The sequence below is a fragment of the Mesoplodon mirus genome (genome assembly GCF_964341445.2).
Source record: "Mesoplodon mirus genome assembly, chromosome: 3".
Taxonomy (NCBI): Eukaryota; Metazoa; Chordata; class Mammalia; order Artiodactyla; family Ziphiidae; genus Mesoplodon; species Mesoplodon mirus.
This window is the reverse complement of record NC_138978.1, coordinates 163,610,378-163,631,130: the sequence shown is the minus strand read 5'-3', so window position 1 is coordinate 163,631,130 and position 20,753 is coordinate 163,610,378. Positions and strand designations below refer to the sequence as shown.

At 40.4% G+C, this 20,753-nt stretch overlaps 1 protein-coding gene across 2 annotated transcripts in view; it reads left to right on the top strand.

Moving 5' to 3' along the window:
• The first annotated feature begins 2,962 nt into the window (after positions 1 to 2,962).
• The window catches only part of RALGPS2 (Ral GEF with PH domain and SH3 binding motif 2), a 160,419-nt gene continuing 142,628 nt past the window's right edge, over positions 2,963 to 20,753 (top strand). For both annotated transcript variants that reach the window (XM_082612751.1, XM_082612750.1), the window contains exon 1: positions 2,963 to 3,105. The gene's annotated coding sequence lies outside the window, so the exon portion shown is untranslated. The remainder of the gene's footprint in view (positions 3,106 to 20,753) is intronic.

Sequence of the window (20,753 nt, the reverse complement as noted above, 5' to 3'; positions counted from 1 at the left end):
TTTTTTGCAGTGGTGGTCTCTTGTCTTTGAAACTGCTTGTTCTACATCTAAATGAGTTCCTTGGCTTATCCCTTGGAAATATATTGATGGACAGTAATAAAACTGTTACATAATGGTGATTCTTCCGAAACTACTTTAAAGCATATTGAATTCTTATTGATTTCTATTTTATATAATGGCATTTCTATTTTATACATTAGTACTTTTTGTTATACTAAGACTTTGCATATTTCTTGTCTTTGGCAAAAGCAAATGGAAAACATAAAGCAATTCAGAGAATTTAACAGTGATAAAAGATACTCTGGTGAAGAAAATTTGCTGCTCGTACTCTTTGGGTGTAAGAAGTCATTGTTTTCATTTACATATCAGTGAATCGGAAGGGACACTGACTTTCTAAAATAATTTCTAAGCTATGGCAAAAAAAAAAAAACATTGAGAATGAACTTTTTTCTGTATTTTTACACACAAATTCTTAACCTTAACCAAGTTCAGAAATTTGAACTTAACATAACTCTAAAGGTTAATAAAAATACTATTTTACAAGTTATTAACATGAGTATTAAATTCAGTATGTATAAGAATTTAGTATCTCCATGGCCTAGCTTCATGAGTCACATGGCTTTTTCTCTTCGGAGTCCAGATGAAAACTTCACTGCTCTTACAGTAAACTGTGAAAATTATTGGCAGATGTAGGAACACAGGCTCATTTGTTTTTATGAAACCCTAATTCAAGTTTAAAGTAGTTGCAAGACATTTATACAAAATAGAATTCCCTGTTGTTCCTCAGTTTTCCCTTTTTTTTTTTTTTTTTTTTTTTTTTGCGGTATGCGGGCCTCTCACTGTTGTGGCCTCTCCCGTTGCGGAGCACAGGCTCCGGATGCGCAGGCTCAGCGGCCATGGCTCACGGGCCCAGCCGCTCCGCGGCATATGGGATCCTCCCGGACCGGGGCACGAACCCGTATCCCCTGCATCGGCAGGTGGACTCTCAACCACTGCGCCACCAGGGAGACCCTCCCATTTTTTTAAAAGTAGTGATAATGGGATATATATACATATATGCTTATAAATATATACATATATAATTGTTGTATGTATTACTGTCGGCACATAGCCATCTACCTTTTCCTTAACCTTTTTTTTGCCACTTCTTTTTTTTTTGAATTTTATTTTTATACAGCAGGTTCTTATTAGTTATCTATTTTATACAAATTAGTGTATACATGTCAATCCCAATCTCCCAATTCATCCCACCCCCCACTGCTTTCCCCCCTTGGTGTCCATATGTTTGTTCTCTACATCTGTGTCTCTATTTCTGCCTTACTAACACTTAAAAAAGATTAAACATTTACCCAACTTGATTTACCCAACTGGAAGGATTTTTCCTCCAATTGCTAATTCTGTTTGCCTGTTGTTCCTTTGGAACTTGAAGCAATTAACATCTAGGGGAAAACTTCTTGTATGCATCATACATTTCTCCCCTTTTCACCAGTAGTCTGGTTTCCCTTTTTTTTTGTCCCTTGGTCTATTCTCATTTGAAAGTTTTTTGGGTTTTTTTGTTTTGTTTTGTTTTTGGTTTCTCTGCTTCTAGTGAGTTCATCATGATTCTTTTTAAGACTTTCTTTAAAAGTAAATGAAATAAAAATGAAGAACCATGAACTTAACCTATCTTTTTTTTTTTTTTTTGCTTTTGTTTTTTAACCTACCACAGGTTGGTGGAGGAGAAGGGGGCTTTAAAGAAGTAACTCTATTTGAGAGAAAGGGGTTGAAGGGCATTCAAGCTTCCCTAACTAGAGTGAAGGGCTATGACACAAGGCAGTCAAAGCAGGAAATAATTAGCATTCTTCAATATCACGATTAATCCATTCTGTTTAGTGGTTATTAAAGAGAGGAAAGAAACCAAATGAGAACAATTTTGGCCCTTTCATGTTTTATGCACAATGCTGGTACACAGTATTCCTTCCACATTCTACTGCATATTGCCTAGAGAAAGAGCTGCAGATCATCCAATAATCATCCATTTCTAAATGGTCTAATGATAGCATATACAAAGGTGGCTTACTTAAAACCTTCCATTTATAGTCACACTGCATCAAGTGGTGCTAATTCTAAGTAGGCCACCGCATACAGTGCACCCTCCGAAACAACACCCTTTCACTGTTTAACCAAATCCATTCCTTTTTCATTCACAGGAAAGATTTAATATTTCAGAATCTTGTTCTTGCATTCAACGTGAAAAGACTGCTCACCTGGAACTCATCAATCTGAGACCCAAGGGATGCCAAATTTCTGTCATTTGCTCATTATTAAGCCAAGGGCATCACACAAAGGCCTACTTCTAACGCCTCTCGAATCTTAATGTGTGAGAGTATTGATCACTATAATTTATGATCCTACGGCAGTGGGGTGGCTCTTCACATTTGGAACCCCCTCACTTGTGCGCAGCGACTTCTGAAAACACGGCTGGCGCGGGCAGGGTATTTGATCTGGAGCCCAAGAGTTTCCAGACTTTGTTCTCTGGCCTTAAAGACGAGGTGCCTGCGCTGAAGGAGACGGCCACCACAGGGGATTTCACCGTGGAGGGCCGGATGCGGGGAACGGATGGCGGGGCTGCTGCGGGGGCCCCACCTGTCCGTCCGCCAACCCTTCCCGCCCCCTCGTTTGGCCGGTAGCGGCCCCTCCTTTGGGCCGGCACCCAGCAGATGGACTGCGGCTGTTGGCGCGCGCCGCGGCCGCAGGCCCCCTGCAGCAGTTGGGCTCCGCACAGCTGAAGAGCCGCTAGCTGGGCGCGCGCCGGGAAGACCCCGCCGGCCGCGGCGCTCGGGGCCCGCGCGAGCGCGCTCGGTTGGTGCGCGAGCGCGGCTCCGCCCCGCTGGCTCGGCGCGCGCCCCCGCCCAGTCCGCTCTCCTCCCCCACCCCCAGCGCGGATGGGGTGGATCCAGCTCACTCCCCTCCCCTGAGTGGCCGCGGCGGCGGCCGGCGCTGAATGAGAGACGCCGACTGCTCCGGTCGCCGAGCGCTAGCCTAGGCGGCGGCGGCTGCAAAGCGGCGGAGCGGGGGGCCGGCGCCGTCTTTCCAGTCTCCGAGGCGTCTGCCGCGGCTGCACAGGTCGGTGCCCTCGCCGTGGGCCTGGTGCGGAGCCTCGGTGGGCGGTGCGGGGGAGGGAAGGTGGGAGCGCTGCGCCTAGCCGGGCTGCGCGGAGCCGCAGCGGCGGCGGCGGCGGCGCGGGGAATGGCGGCGGCTCGGGCGCTGCGGTGTGTTGATCTCCTGGCCGCGGGCCCCGGTGCTGCTCGCCCTCGGCGCGGAGAGAGGGCTGCGGGGCTCGGGCTGAGGGAGGAGGGGGCCCGGCGTCTGGGAACCCAGGGCCGCGCCTCCCTCGGCGGCTCGCTCTCGGCGTCAGGAGGCGGCCATGGGGTCCCGGCTCCGGGTCTCTGTCGCGAGGCCGGGGGCGCGGCGACCCTCCGAGCCTGCCTCGCCTCCCTCTCTCCTGGGTGGCGGAAGCCCCCGGGCTCCGCCCGCGCTACCCTGGCGCCCAGCGGCGCCTCAGCCTCCCTTCAGGTGAGCGGGAGCTGGGACTCCGGGAGCCGGGACCCGCCGAGCCGGGCCACACCCCCTCCCCGGCCCTCGCAGCTGCGCCCCCGAAGCCCGGCCGCCCAGCTGGCCGCCTGCGGACCCGCAGTCTCGCGGTCAGGGTGACCTGTTGCGGAGCGGTCTGCAGCCCTAGTCGCCCGCCGGCCTCGGACCCAGAAAGGGGGTCCTGCGCTGGCCCCGGGCCGGGCGCGCGGCAGGACGCGGGGCCTGGAGCGCTGCCCGAGATCCGGTGCTGTACCGCTAGGAACGGGCATATTGAAAAAAAGAAGAGGTTCCCCACGATCTGATCAAACAGTTGCAAATATCCGGGATTCTATTGCAGTATCGGATTAGGCAGGCTCATAAACACCATGCTTTGGAGGTGATTTGGGAAAAACCCGAGCCAGGCTCGAGAAGCTGTTATCTGTATCTGGAAAATAGCAGTAAACCTGTGCGGAGCTACATTATCCCCCACCTGCCCCCATCAAAGCGCTTTTCCTGTAGCTGTGTGTTGTAGACGCAGGCCAGTTTCAGTGTACGTGGACGTGTTTGGGAAGAAGCTGCGAGCTGATAGGAGGTACCTGAGTACAAATGTTAATTTGTTTTAACTGGGAGGGGTGAGGGAGGAGGAAGAAAGGGCACTGATGTTAGCTGTGGAGGAGGGGCCATTGAAACACTAAATTTCTGTTTTAAGAGAACGCTAAAAAGAAATATCGAATACCTGGCGTTTAAGACCGTAAAGTAGGAAATACAGGCAGCAATTAATTGAGCTTTATCTTTTACATGCCCTGGGTTTTAAAATTTCAACGCTATAGTTGCTGTAGAGAGCTTTGTTTTCGTACCAGTGTTTATGAGTTGGTGTTTTTCTGTATTCACCATCAGATCGACTTTGTGTAAGTCTCTCTGAAGATGACCATCAGAATTTTGGGAAACTTTTCGATCCGTGCAGCATTGTATTATAGTCATAGCAAGTCATAGCTTGCTAGCTGTAAAAGCCTGTTCCATCCAGATAATTATGCTTATCCTAGTGCTGTAAAATCATAATGTGTATTACTGTTACTGCTGCATATTTTACTGTAGACTTTAGAATTATAAAGGAACTTATCCAAACAGTGTTATTTTAATAAAAAGAACCTCTTACTCAAGCTCTGTAGGCATAAAGTTTATCATCTAGCTTCAAAGATTTGGAAAGTACTTGTCTTACTAGCTTAAAGGACATGTGTAAGGACATAAGATGCCTTTTTGAATAAATAATTTTAACAATTTATTTTAAACTTAGTTTTTCCCTTTTTAAAATTCAGTATAATAATTTTGAAATGGTAAGATCTACTTTTTTTTCATTTTATTCATTCATTGACCTTTCTTTCAATTAAGGAATTTGACTTTAAAATACTCAGGGTGGGACTCTGGAAATATTGTTCATTTTGGCTAAATTATTCCAGATTGCAACAGAACTTTAAAGATAGTGCTTGTGTTATCAATATTGCAACATGCTTTTCTAATGTATATTTTGATTATCAGGAAGAACAGACCAAAATCTCCTGAGGGAAAGTATAACTACTATGAAACTGGCTTTGTTAATCTTTTACTTTGTGTACTTTTTTTATACATGTGAGTAATGTATTTGTGTGTGTTTATGTATCTAGTTATTGTCTTTTTCAGCTTTTTGTGTCATTACAGTTGAGACAGTAGTTTTTTTAGTGAATGATGGATAGATGTACAGGTGAAATTGCTCTGTTGCAACTTAAAACACTTCAGCTTTTGTCCAGAGGTCCAGTTTGTTCATTCATTCATTCTACACATGTTTATTGGGTTCCTATTTGGTGCCAGTTAGTTGTCTAGATGTTGGTGATACAACAGAGAAAAAGACAGGTCTGTGCCCTGATGGAGCTTAAAGGGTAAGTAGGCAAAAATAGTCTACTGCTTCATTGTCAGATAACACTGTTTAGTGTTAGTTTAAAAGTTTCAGAAGTAAAAACCCCTCTGATGAGTTTTTTTGGTTAAGGATATTTGTTGTGTTTTTCCTTCTAAGAATAGTGGGAATTATTACTCAGTGAACAAAAGCATTAAGACAGTTGTTTTAAAAATATGCTGATGTTTATGTACTTTGGGTATCTGGTTCCCAAGTACACCAGAAATAAACATTCTACCTGAAGTCACATGATGCACAGTTTACATGCGGTTAAACAGCTTTATTCTTTTGGTTTATATAGTTAAATGTTTGCTAAAAATGCTCTCTTGACACTTGTTTATAAGGGAGTCTAATTTTTTTTTTAAGTCTAAATTTTTAAAAAAATCATCTTTTCTTCTGGCTGTGTATGTGTGAGTGGACCAAGGTCCCGTTGTTCTTCCTTAGAATCTGATAACCATTATCACTAAAATCAGAATTTTGACTGAAAGTGATAGTTTTCTTTAATTAAAATATAAACATTGGTGTAGTTCTTCACCGATTACAAAGCTTTTTAATATATATTATTGATACTTCAGTATTTTGGTACTTCTTATTTACAGGAGTGCCAACAATTAACACTGACCTTACGTAGGCATTATTATCTCCATTTTAGATGAGGAAATGTGTTTAAAGATGTTAGCACACCACCAATAAGCAAGTAGTGAACCTAAACCCAAGTTGTAGCTCTTACTATAATGCGGTGCTCCACCTGGGGAGTGTGGATGGGGAGAGCATTATCATCCAGTGCGACAGTACAGCTACTAGCCTGCTTTTCCAGAAATTTCAAAATAATTTTTAAACTTTAAGCCCAACCGTTAATTGAGATTTAATTAATTGAATTTGTTTTCTTTTTGTGAGTTAAACTTTAAGACCTACTTAAAATCTAAAAGTACTGCTTTTTTTGCTATATAAAAAAAGGCAGTTTGGATTCACTTCTAATAGTATAAGTGTTTTGAGAATAAGACATTAAAATCAGTCCTCTTTTCTGAATATGAGGTTTTTATTGTGTAACAACTGTATTTGGAATAAAACGTCGCTTCAATCTGGATGCTACATTTTTTTAGTTATTCAATTTTCAATAAAAAGATAATTCAATAGCCTGAAACTCTGGTTTAGGGTTTCTCTTTAGTGAGAAAATGAAGATCGGATACGAATAATTTCGGTAACTTGGAATTAATCTGGAATCTTTCTTGATTAACATCTTGAACTTTTGATTTAGGAAAACTTTTAACTATGTAATAGGAATAAAAACACTGGAATTTGAAGTGTGTGGCATCCACCTGTTCTATGGAGAGAAAAAAGTTTGTATAAATTTAGTCAGTCACGGGCTTCCCTGGTGGCGCAGTGGTTGAGAGTCCGCCTGCCGATGCAGGGGACACGGGTTCGTGCCCCGATCCCGGAAGATCCCACATACCGCGGAGCGGCTGGGCCCGCGAGCCATGGCCGCGGAGCCTGTGTGTCCGGAGCCTGTGCTCCGCAACGGGAGAGGCCACAGCAGTGAGAGGCCCGCGTACCGCAAAAAAAAAAAAAAAAAAAAAAAAAAAAAAAAAATTTAGTCAGTCACTTTAATAAGTAATGGCTAGTTAGGGATGTAGGAAGAGTATGAACAGCAATGTTCATAGGACTTAGCTTGACGGTGCCTGGCAGTTTATGTATGCCACTACAGGGAACTCTGGTACTGGCTTTTTTTTTTTTTTTTTTTTTTTTTTTTCTTTTTGCGGTATGCGGGCCTCTCACTGTTGTGGCCTCCCCCGTTGCGGAGCACAGGCTCCGGACGCGCAGGCCCAGCGGCCATGGCTCACGGGCCCAGCCGCTCCGCGGCACATGGGATCCTCCCAGACCGGGGCACGAACCCGTATCCCCTGCATCGGCAGGCGGACTCTCAACCACTTGCGCCACCAGGGAGGCCCTGGTACTGGCTTTTGAATGATACATGGCTTTAGAGTATGAGAGGCTTAAAATGAAGCTCTCACCTTGAGCTTAATTGATACCCTTCTGTTATTTTATTTACATAACCCTTTCTCAAAACAGATTTTTCCTTTTGATCCCGATTTCCTTTTTTTTTTTTTTTTTTTTTTGTTTTTTTGTTTTTTTGTTTTGTTTGTGGTATGTGGGCCTCTCACTGTTGTGGCCTCTCCCATTGCGAAGCACAGGCTCCGGACGCGCAGGCTCAGCAGCCATGGTTCACGGGCCCAGCCGCTCCGCGGCATGTGGGATCTTCCCAGACCGGGGCACGAACCCGTGTCCCCTGCATCGGCAGGCGGACTCTCAACCACTGCGCCACCAGGGAAGCCCCCGATTTCCTTTTTGTTGACTCTTGGACGGCCCTTTTCTGAAAACCCTACCTAAACAGCATCCCCACTACACTCTACCCTCACCTTTATTTGTCTTCACAACATTAATTTATCTGACATACATTGATTTGTTATACATTGATTTGTTTATTATCTTCTTCCCTCTGGATATAAACTTCATGAGGGCAGGGACTTAGCTTTGTTCACTGATGTATTCCTAGCACCTAGAAAAGTACCTGGCATAGTTAATACCCAGATAAAATTTGTGGAGTGAGTGAGTTAATTGGTATTAAATGATACAAAACTCACTAGTTTTGTTTGTTTTTTGAAAAAAAATTTTTTTGACTTTAAATAATATAACTGTGCAGTTAAAAAGAAAGCTGTACTATAAGACTTAAAGTGAAGAACACCACTCCTCTGTACAACTTTCCCTGCCAGGTCCTGCTCTTAGAGCAACCATTTTTGATACTTTTAGCTGTTTTTTTCTAATATTTACTTCCATATTTTAAGATATTACTTGTTTTTCAAGTAATAAAAACTTGTTTTAGATATCTGTTGGCTTCCTCCTGTGGAAGATGAGTCTATCTATGCTTTTGGGTTCTTATGCCACCTGAACTTCCTCTCCCTTTATCTCCTAATATAGTTATAGCATGCTGTTTATTGTTTACATTGTTATGATTTTGTATGCATGTTTATTGTTGAACTGTGCAGTGTACTATGATGATATTTCTTGGAGTTAAAATTTTTTCTTTTTTGTTTTTTGCTTAGTTTCCTATTTGTCTCTGTTTTTTTTCCAGAAACTGTCTCAGTATGTTCAGACACATCAGGTAATTGATCATTCGATTTTTTTTTAATTGGAAAAATCCCAGGGCTCTCCGTCCTTTTGCTCAGACCTACAAGGGGGCTCTCCACTCTGCTTGGTCTTAGCTTGTGATTTCCCTTCATGATTCTGGGAATTCTCTTTGCCTTTTCCCTGCATTAGAGCCTATGGTCTCTTGATCCATGTTTCCTCTTTCTCCGATTTACCCCTTCGTTTTGGTGAAATACATCCCTCAGCATCTTTCAAGAAAGGGTATTTGAGGAGGTGAAATTTTTGAGATGTTTGTATTGCTGAAAATATCTTCTTTCTACCCTGACACCTGGTTGATAATTTGGCTGGTCTGGGTATAGAATTCTAAGGTGAAATAATTTTCCCTCAAAATTTAAGGGATTGTACTATAATTTTCTAGCTTCAAGTGGTTGTTGAAAAGTGTTATGCCCTTTAGTCTTCATCCTTTATATGTGACCTGTTTCTGTTAAGATCCTTTCTTTGTCATCAGTCTCTGATATGTCTCTGATGTTGTATGGGTCTTGTGTGGATCTTACTTCATTTCTTATGCATGGGACTTAGTGGGCCTTTTCAACCAGCAGTGTCCGTATTAGATGAGAGCGGAGATGATCTAGTACAAGGCTCAGCCAGTTTTTTTCTTTAAAGGGCTGAATAGTAAGTCTTTTAGACTTTGTGGGCAGTACAGTCTCTGTCACTACTACTCAGCTTTGCTTTTGTAGCGTGAAAGCAGCCATAGACATAGACTTGTGGCACAGGTAGAAGGATTAGCCTTTGAACTTTACTAGGAGTAGGGAGAGTTTGTCTACAGAATTGGGAGAGAAGAACAGAATATATGGACAGAGACATGATGGTGGTAGCTTGAGGAAGTTCTCATCTGAGGTTTTCTGTTAATGTATGAGAAGCAAGATCATTAGCTGAGAGTAAGGAAGAATGGGAGTATGTATTGGAGGTTTGACAAGAGGGAAAATACGTGACATAATCATCAAAGAGTGGGAAAGGGAATAGAATAGAGTAGAAGAAAATAGAATAGAGAAATATAGTGTGATTGCCAGTCAGCATTAAGGGCCTACTTGAGAGAGATGATTCTGAATTTCATGTTCCTGACTTCAATAGGAATACCTCTAAAATCTCATCAAGTATGACATCTTACTAAAGGTTTTGTGGGTTTTTTTCCCCATCAGATAAGGTTTTAAAAATTAATCATCAGAACGATTTTCATACATAAGTACTATATACATATAAATGTGTATATTTTTATACATACAAACGTGGCCTATATAACTGCTTATTTCTAGAGAAATGCCAAAAGAGAGTATTATAATTTTTCCCAAATACAAATTTTGATTTAGAAATCATTTGTTTATTCATTTTTTAAAAGCCATGGAGCATTTTCTATGTTCCAGGAATAGTTCTTGGTGCTGGGGATACAGCTAAAAACAAAAAGACAAAAACATTTGCCTTTATTACATTTATATTTTAACTAACTAACATAATTAAATTAAACACACACAGAGACGTTAACAAGAAGGGAAAATTATGCAGAAAAGAGAACATAATAGATGTTATTAACTGTATTTTTTTCAGCTTTATTGAGGTATAATTGACAAATAAAATTGTAAGACATTTAAAGTATACAACATGATAATTTGATACATGTATACATTGTGAAGGTATCCCCCCATTGAGTTAATTAATACACCTGTCACCTCATATAGTTTGTTTTTTTTTTTTTTTTTTTTTGGTGAGAACACTAAAGTTCTACTTTTTAAGCAAATTTCAGTTTTACAATACAGTGTTATCAACTATAGTTACCATATGATATACATTAAATCCTCAGACTTTTTTCTTATAACTGAAAGTTTATACTACCATTTTTTTTTTTTTTTTTTTTTTTGCGGTATGCGGGCCTCTCACTGTTGTGGCCTCCCCCGTTGCGGAGCACAGGCTCTGGATGCGCAGGCCCAGCGGCCATGGCTCACGGGCCCAGCCGCTCCGCGGCATATGGGATCCTCCCAGACCGGGGCACGAACCCGTATCCCCTGCATCGGCAGGCGGACTCTCAACCACTGCGCCACCAGGGAGGCCCTATACTACCATTTTACCAACCTCTCCCTATTTCCCACACCTTACTATAAGTTTTTGATAATATAACTGTAAAAGATTAAGAAATACCTTCTAGTCTTAGTTTTGTAAGAGTTTTTTCTTATAATATCATAAGTATTGCATTTTATCAAGTGCTTTTTCTGTATTGTTAGAAATGATCATATATATTTTCTCCATTAATCTGCTAATAGGATGTATTACATTAATAGTTTGCATTGTTGCGTCCAACCCTATGTAGCTGTGTTGCATTCGGTTTTTTCTTCCTCTAACTGCTGAACTTGATTTGCCACTGCCTTAGATCTTTTTTAAATTTTACTTTTATCAGTAGATAAATTTATCAGAGATTTATATGTATCTGTTTTGACTTCAGAGTTGTGGTAGGTTCATAAAATGAGTTGTGCAGCTTTCCCTTTTATTCTATTCTCTGAAATAATTTTGTAACATAGGAATTATGTGCTCCTTGAAGGAACTATAGATGTAATGTCATATTACATTATAATGTAATATAGATGTAATGTCAAAGGTGAAAAATAAAGTTTCTAGAGGAAAACATAGAAAAATATCTACATGACCCTATGGTAGGGAGAGGTTTTTGTTAAACAAGACATAAGGTGTACCAGAAAAGAACAATTGATAAATTTTTCTTCACTAAATAAGAACTTATGTTCATCAAAGGATACTATTAAGAGAGTGAAAAGACAAGTGACACAGTGGAGAAAGTGTCTGCAATACTTACAGTACAACAGTGGACTTGTATCCAGAGTATATGAAAAATATACAAGTCAATTAAAAAAAATACAGGCAACCCAATTTTATCTATCTATCTATCTATTTATTTTGCTGTACGTGGGCCTCTCACTTTTGTGGCCTCTCCTGTTGCAGGGCACAGGCTCCGGACGCGCAGGCTCAGCGGCCATGGCTCATGGGCCCAGCCGCTCCGCGGCATGTGGGATCTTCCTGGACCGGGGCACGAACCCGCGTCCCCTGCATCGGTAGGTGGACTCTCAACCACTGCGCCACCAGGGAAGCCCCCCAATTTTAAAACAAATGGGCGGAAGTTCAGAAAAGGCATTTATGAAATGAATTATCCATATGGCCAAGGTGAAAGGTACTCACACATAATTTTCAGGGAATTGCAAATTAAAACTATCACGTGATATGACTACATACCCACCAGAAATGGTGTAAATGAAAAAAACCTGAAAATACTAAGTGTTGACAAGAATGGAAAGCACTTGGGACACTCATCCATTTCAGATGGGTTTGAAAATTGGTACAGACACTTTGGAAAATTCTTTAGGTAGCATATGCTAAAGCTCTACATGTGTATGCCGTATGATCCATCAATTTCACTTCTTGGTATAGACCCAACAGAAATCAATATATATGCACATCAAAAGACATGGACTTTAGAAGAAACATAGGGGTAAATTTTCATGACCTTGGATGTGACACCAAAAACAGGAACAACAAAACAAAAATGAGATAAATTGTATTTCATCAAAATTTGAAACTTGTCCTTCGAAGGACACCATCAGGAAAGTGAAAAGATAACCCACAAAATGGGAGAAGAGGGCTTCCCTGGTGGCTCAGTGGTTGAGAGTCCACCTGCCGATGCAGGGGTCACGGGTCCGTGCCCCGGTCCGGGAAGATCCCACGTGCTGCGCAGCGGCTGGGCCCGTGAGCCATGGCCGCTGAGCCTGTGCGTCTGGAGCCTATTTAAAAATGGGCAGAGGGGGCTTCCCTGGTGGCACAGTGGTTGAGAGTCCACCTGCCGATGCAGGGGACGCGGGTTCGTGCCCGGTCCGGGAAGATCCCACATGCCGTGGAGCGGCTGGGCCCGTGAGCCATGGCCGCCGAGCCTGCGCGTCCGGAGCCTGTGCCCCGCAACGGGAGAGGCTGCGACAGTGAGAGGCCCACGTACCACAAAAAAAAAAAAAAAAAAAAAAAAAAAAATGGGCAGAGGATCTGAATAGGCATTTCTCAAAGAAGTTATACAGTAAGCACATGAAAAAATGCTCAACATCATTAGCTATAAGGGAAGAGAAGTTAAACCATGATGAGAAACCCCTTCACACTACTAGAATGGCTAGAATCAAAAAGTTAGATGATAACAAGTACAGAGGTGGATGTTGAGAAATTGAATCCCTCATCCACTAATAGGAATGTAAAACTATAGCTACTTTGGAAGATAGCATGGCAGTTCTTAAGATGATTAAACAGAGTTACCATATGACCCAGCAGTTCTTTCCTAGGTATATTCCCAAGGGAGATGAAAACATGTCTCCACAAAATATTGTTCACAGATGATTATGGCAGCATTATTCATTGTAGGCAAAAAAAAATGGAAACAACTCAAATGTCTGTTACCCAACAAGTGAATAAACAAAATGTGACATATCTATACATTGGATTATTATTTAGCCCTTAAAAGGAGTAAGGTACTGATGCATGTTACATCATCAGTAAATCTTGAAAATATTATGCTCGGTGAAAGAAGGAGCCACAAAAGGCCACATATTATATGATTCCATTCATATGAAATATGCAGAACAGGGAAATCTGTAGAGACAGAAAATAGATTAGTGGTTGCTTGAGGTTGGGGCTAGGGAATGGGGAGGTCTAAGGAGTGTGGGGTTTCTTTTTAAGATGATAAGAATGTTCTAAAATTGACTATAGTGATCGTTCTACATGCCATTGAATTGTATACTTTTTCTGGGGGGCCGTGCTGCGCAGCTTGTGGGATCCTAGCTCCCCAGCCAGGGATTGAACCCAGGCCCTTGGCAGTGAAAACTCAGAGTCCTAACCACTGGACCGCCAGGGAAGTCCCTGAATTGTATACTGTAAATGGGTGAATTGTATGGTATGTGAATTACATCTCAAAGCTGATTTAAAAAAAAACAAGACATGGCAAAAATAATCAGTGATGTGAGGACATTGTCACCATATTTAATTGAGAAAAGCAAGATACAGAGGAATATATAAAATACCCATTTTAGTAAAACAAACAATAAAAACTCTGTGTGTGTGTGAGAGTATAAGTGATCTTGTAAGGCGGAAAATGTTGCACATCAAATATAAACATTTGTTACCTAGTTGGTCTAAGGTAAAAAGGAGAGGGAGGGAAAGAAGGGAGACAATAACTTAAAGGAAAAGGGGTTGATTTAGAAAAAACAGCATTTATAACATCATTTCAGTTACGTAAGACATAAATCTTAAAATGGTAGTTGTCTATATGGTGAGGTACCAGGGTTTTTTTCTTTATCATGTTTTTCTGGGTTTGATCCTTTTTGTTTTATTAATACAAATATCTGAAACTAAATTAAGAAGCAATACAAATAAAATAAGTTATGAAATCTGAAAAAATATAGCAGTTTTTTACATAATGGTTCCCAACTGGAAGCAAGCCAAATGTCCGTCAGCAGAATAATGGAGCAATAATTTGTAGTATGCTCTATACTGGAATACTATACATCAGTGAAAAAGAAGGAACTACTGCTATACCTAGCAAATGTGGGTGAATATCACAAAACGTTGAAAGAAACCAGACACAAAAGAGCATGTACTGTGTGATTCTCTTTTTTTGAAGTTCAGGAAAAGGTCAAACTCATCTATGTTGATGGAAGTCAGAGCAGTGGTTAGGGGTTGGGACTACGGGAGCAAGACTCCTGGAGTGCTGGAATTGCTTTATATCTTTATTTGATTGGTGGTTGCATGCATGTCTACATAGTAAAAATTCATAAATACATTTCAGTATTTGTGTATATCGCAATAAAAAAAGTAAAACACATTAAGCCAGAAAAAAAGAAGAAGTTTTTAAAAATCTGGTGTTCATATAAAAAGTCTTTGTGTACTTCCAAGTTTAGTTATATCACTTCAAAAGACAGTTTCTCTCTACCCTTATTTTTAATGGCTGTATTGTATCACTTTGTGTGGGTGTATCATAATTTATTTAAGCAATCTCTTAATGGACACTTAGGTTGTTTCTAACTTTTATATACTATGAAGGGTGATAGAGTTCGCTTTTTTTTATACATCTTCCTGTACTTTTTTGATGATTTCCTTTTTTTATAAAATTTTATTATTTATTTTTGGCTGCGTTGGGTCTCATTGCTGTGTGTGGGCTTTCTCTAGTGGCATGTGGGGGCTACTCTTCATTGCAGTGCACGGACTCCTCATTGCAGTGGCCTCACGTTGTGGAGCACGGGGTTCAGTAGTTGCAGCATGAGGGCTCAGTAGTTGCTACATGAGGGCTTCAGTAGTTGTGGTGCGTGGGCTTCGTACTTGTGGCTCGTGGGCTCTAGAGCCGAGGCTCTTTAGTTGTGGCACGTGGGCTTGGTTGCTCCGCAGCATGTGGGATCTTCCCAGACTAGGGCTCGGACCTGTGTCCCCTGCATTGGCAGGCGGATTCTTCTTCTTCTTCTTTTTTTTTTTTTAACATCTTTATTGGCGTATAACTGCTTTACAATGGTGTGTTAGTTTCTGCTGTTCCCCTCCCTCTTGGGTCTCCCTCCCACCCTCCCTATCCCACCCCTCTAGGTGGTCACAAAACACCCAGCTGATCTCCCCATGCAGTGCAGCTGCTTCCCACTAGCTATCTGTTTTACATTTGGTAGTGTATATATGTCCATGCCACTCTCTCACTTTGTCCCACCTTCCCCTTCCCCCTCCCCATGTCCTCAAGTCCATTCTCTGTGTCTGCATCTTTATTCCTGTCCTGCCCCTAGGTTTGTCAGAACCATTTTTTTGCTGTTGTTCAGATTCCATATATATGTGTTAGCATACGGTATTTGTTTTTCTCTTTCTGACTTACTTCACTCTGTATGACAGACTCTAGGTCCACCCACCTCACTACAAATAACTCAATTTCGTTTCTTTTTATGGCTGAGTAATATTCCATTGCATACATGTGCCACATCGTCTTTATCCATTCGTCTGTCAGTGGACACTTATGTTGCTTCCATGTCCTGACTATTGTAAATAGTGCTGCAATGAACATTGTGATACATGACTCTTTTTGCATTACAGTTTTCTCAGGGTATATGCCCAGTACTGGAATTGCTGGGTCCTATGGTAGTTCTATTTTTAGTTTTTTAAGGAACCTCTATACTGTTCTCCACAGTGGGCAGGCAGATTCTTAACCTCTGCGCCACCAGGGAAGTCCCTCTAATAATTTCCTTTTGATGAATTTCTAAAAGGAGGATGGAGTGCTGTTTCGAGGTTAAGTATATTTGCATTTTTGCCCATGGCGTATAACTGTTTGTTTCTCTATACTCTTACTGACTTGGTGATTAGCTTTAAAAACATAAATATTGATCTGTAATGTAATAAAATTCTCCTTGTTTTAATTTGCATTTTTAAACTTTTTCAGTGAAGTTTATATTTTCATGTTTTCGGGCATTTGTGTATAATTTCCTTTTCATATCTTATATTCTTATTGCTCAGTCTCTTAAAAGTCTTTTAAGGAGATAAGTCAGATAAACAAAAAGTACATAAACATTAATACAGTTAACCCCTCAGAAAGAGAAAGACAGATACCATATGATATCACTTAACATGTGGAATCTAAAATAGGACACAAATGAACTTATCTATGGAACAGAAACAGACTCACAGATACAGAGAACAGACTTGTGGTTGCCAAGGCACGGGGTTGGGGGAGGATTGGGTGTTTGGAATTAGCAGATGCAAACTGTTACATAGAATGGATAAACAACAAGGTCCTATTGTATAGCACGGGAAGCTATTTTCAATATCCTGTGATAAACCGTAATGGGAAAAAAAATACAGTTAACCCATAACTTAAGAAATGAAACATAACCAGTGCAGTTGAAGCACCCTATTACTTAACATGTTAGAGCTCTTTACATATGAAGAATATTGTTTTTGTTGGTTGTTGTAGATCTTTTCCCTATTTTATTTTTTTGTCACCTCACTTATTTTATTAAATCTAAGTTGGCTTCAGTTGTGAGATACACTGTGTAAGGTACAGTTAAGGATAGAAATATGCTGTCAGTTAAACCATGACACTCTTAGTTTTAAGAGGCATCCTGATTTCAGAGATGTTAAACGATGAGAAAATATTCATCCTAGAATTGATGAAGTACATGTGTTCTGCTGTCTATGTGTGTCATGTTTTCTTTGGTCAGATTTATCAGTCTTCTACTGTTTCTGTTTTTCTGTTATCAGTCCTAGACTTTCCTGTGCCAACATTAAAAAAAATTCACCTATGTTTACTTCTTGTATTTTTATGCCTTAAATGTTTTTCATCTTTAATTCATCCTGTTTATTTTAATGTAAGATCTAATTTTTGTCTTTTTATCCAAATAGCCAGTTGTCATAAAGTTAAAGGCCACTCACAGTTTTTTGAACAAGGAATGAATGATATATTCAAATGTACTTGTTTGAAAAATAGTAATATGGCTATGGATTTTGGTTGGGTTTAGTCTAAAAATTATCAGTTGGATTATCTATTAAATATATATCTTAAACAATTAATTAATTTGCAGTGAAAGGAATATGAATGTTACAGCTATGATTTCACCTTGCCTTAAATAATAATGCATCTGAGTATTCTTGGAATCAAATAATTAATTAAATATAAAATAATTTTTTGCAGCCTAGGCAATGGTTTTAATCCTGTGCTTAAAGTTTGTATGAATCTGGGCAAGTTACTTAATTTAACATTCAGCTTCCCTATTTGTAAAATGGGCATAAGAGTGTCTTCTCATAGGATCACTGTGAACATTAAATGAGAAAGTGTAAGTAGAGTACTTAGCCGAATTAGTTCTTCACTCTTCCTCCTTTTGGGACCTTGAAGATCAAGTGTACCTATCACAGCCTAGCTTTTCTTGTATCTGGGGTTACTCTAGATCTCTAGGGTTCCTAGAGTAAATTATCTGTTAGACCTCTTCAAATTCTGATTTAGATTTCTCAGGGTTTGATTAGAATTTTTCTGGCCTTCTGGAATTAGCTTACGTGACAAATCTATATGATTTCTGTTGCTGCTCTTAAGCTCCTCTTCTGTGAATGTGCTGAAATTGTCGTAGATTTTAGGGTTTTGTAGGTAGGGGATTTGTATGTATTTTAGGTTTGATTGACATAACATTTATTCTCTAAATTGTCACTAGGATAACCTCTGCTGCTTTTCTTTTACAGTTTGGATTTGTGGATATATTTTTTTGTAGGTTTGTGTGGTTCAGATGCTCTATGAGGGTACAGGGGTAAGTCTATTAAAAGAAAAATGTTTTGAGGATATCCTTTGGATAAGAAACTCCACTTTTGACTTGCTTCTTTTTGTCAACAGTATTTCTGAATGTTTTCTGTGAGCCCAGTACTTGTGAATGTTACCATAGAAGAATAAGTTTTAGATCTTGCACTCGTTGTTTACATCTTCTTGGTGAGAGATGAAGTCTTATATGTGAGTGAAACCACAGTAAATAACATGAGATCGTATGTAGTTATGTGTCAGATTGAAGAGCAGTTTGCAGGAGAGGAGGGAGGCTCAATGAGGGCAGGAGTGGTCCTTAAGAAATGTGTTTCATTAAGGGGATAAGAACTTAAGTATTGGGGAACAGCATTACTGAAGATATAGTAACAGGAATTAGTCTTTTTGGCATGCTTTGGATTGAAGGGTTTTTGGAGGGATGGAGTGGGAAATAACTTGGTAAAATGGGCAGGTTGTTCAGTCCTTAGAAGTAAAGCAGATTAAGATTTACGGGGTAGTACATGCTGTTAATAACTTTTAGCTTCTCACTCTGTTTCCTTTCTTCTTAAGGCTGTAAATTGATAATTTGTAAATGAAGATTGGAGGGAAAATCCAAACTGTTTAGAACCAGTGTTCTTTTTAAAAAAGGGAGGGGGGCTTCTAGTTATATATGTATTAGGTAATCTTCCCAACAAGAAGGTTTAAAACAATATTGATAGGAAAGTAACATTAATAAGTTATATGTTTACTTTTTCCTTTCTGTCCCTATGACTTGGTCTTAGCTAATTATGTAGCAGAAGGTTTTCAATTCAAAACTTTCCTCTGCCATTAAGAAAGCCAAAAGGTGTAGGGTTGAACTCATCTGCAGAAAGATTTTTAGAGATATAATGTTGAAGGTTTGAACTTAAGGGAACTAGCGCTACTGTTGAAGCCGTGCGTGGGCAGCTGTGAATTGGCTGTAGTAATAGTGTCAACACATCGAGCCCCCGCTTCTGCTTCAGTTCAATGTGGCGCAATAGACATAGCTATAGGAATGGATAGGGTTATTGATGTTTACTACTTCTGTCTCTGAGCAGAATTGAAAATGATAGATGGCAATGGGTTTTTCCTTCTCTCAGTCATGATACTGTTGCTGTAGTATGGCCACCCTTGACTTAACAATTGCTGGGCCTGTGTCCCATGTCTTACTTGTGCGACCCTGTAAGTTATATGATCTCCTTAATAACAACCAAAATTTGTATTTATAACTCCTTAATTACACTATAACTAAATAGATTAAAAATACTGACAAGACTTTTGAGCCCCAGATTAATGGTGACTTAGCTGACTCAGTGTCCTAGACATGTGTTTTATAATTCTGGTGTGCCTACAGTTCCTTTGAAGGAAATCTCCTTTTTCCACAGTACACCGCAGAGGAACAGATTTTAATAGCTATGTTTTTAACCATATAGAACTATATTGCACCTGATTGGTCCAGGAATGGGCATTTGACCTAAGGGCTGTTAATCTGTAAACGAGCTAACAACCTAGGATTGTCTGGTGGGGAAAATTACAGCCATTGATAGGAAACATGGAGTTAATTTGCCATTGAGCCATGGGAGCTGAAGCTGGAAGGATACATTAGTGTAGAATCCTGTAAAACTAAAGTTTAAGAGACTGGAAAGTAAGTATAAGCAGAAGCTATGAGTACAGAAATGATAAAGGAGTTGAGGAAGCCAGTTGGTAACCAGAAAGAATATGGGGCATCTGTGCCGAGAGAAGCACAGAGCTGTAAGCAAGAAACCATGTGGTGAGAGAAAGACAGGCACAGAGCCTGAGATTGAAGATTCTGCTTTCTGGCTCTGTAGATACTCTTCTTCCATTACTCTAGTACTTCTGTGGCTCCTGCCCTTCTTGAGACGACATCCAGTTTTTTCCCAAGAAAGAATGCAGGCTTTGGGGTCAGACTTCTGGCCGTCGAATTCTGGTTATGTCTTTTACCAGCTGTGTGACCTTGGGCCGGTTGTTTTAACTGCTCGGTCTCATTCCTCATCTGTAAAAAGTGAGCATCGCAAATAATTCCTTTCCTTTTGGGGTTGATGTGAGGATTAAATGAGATGACACATACAAAGCTTTTACAACAATACTAAGACCATAATATATACCTAAAATGATATTTGGGGTAATTTGAATGAATTTCTTGCAAGTAAAAGAGCCTAAGTAGTTAATTTACTTGTAGATTCACTTAGAGAAGTGCAACCCAGTGTGTGGGTTGGTAAAGATTATTTTAGGTAGTGTATAGGGCATTAAAAAATACTGTCTTATTCATTGTGAATAATAGGACTTGCTATATTTACAGGCATACCTTGTTTTACTGTACTTTGCTTTATTGCAGTTCACAGATACTTTGTTTTTTACAAATTGAAGGTTTGTGGCAACCCTGCATTGAGCAAGCCTGTCGGTGCCATTTTTCCAACAGCATTTTCTCACTTTGTGTCTCTGGGTCACATTTTGGTAGTAATCCTCACAATATTTCAAGCTTTTTCATTATTATATTTGTTATGGTGATCTGTGGTCAGTCATCTTTTTTTTTTTTTTTTTTTTTTAATTTATTTATTTTTGGCTGTGTTGGGTCTTTGTTTCTGTGCAAGGGCTTTCTCTAGTTGCGGTGAGCGGGGGCCACTCTTCATCACAGTGTGCGGGCCTCTCACTATCGCGGCCTCTCTTATTGCAGAACACAGGCTCCAGACACACAGGCTCAGTAGTTGTGGCGCACGGGCCTAGTTGCTCCGCAGCATGTGGGATCTTCCCAGACCAGGGCTC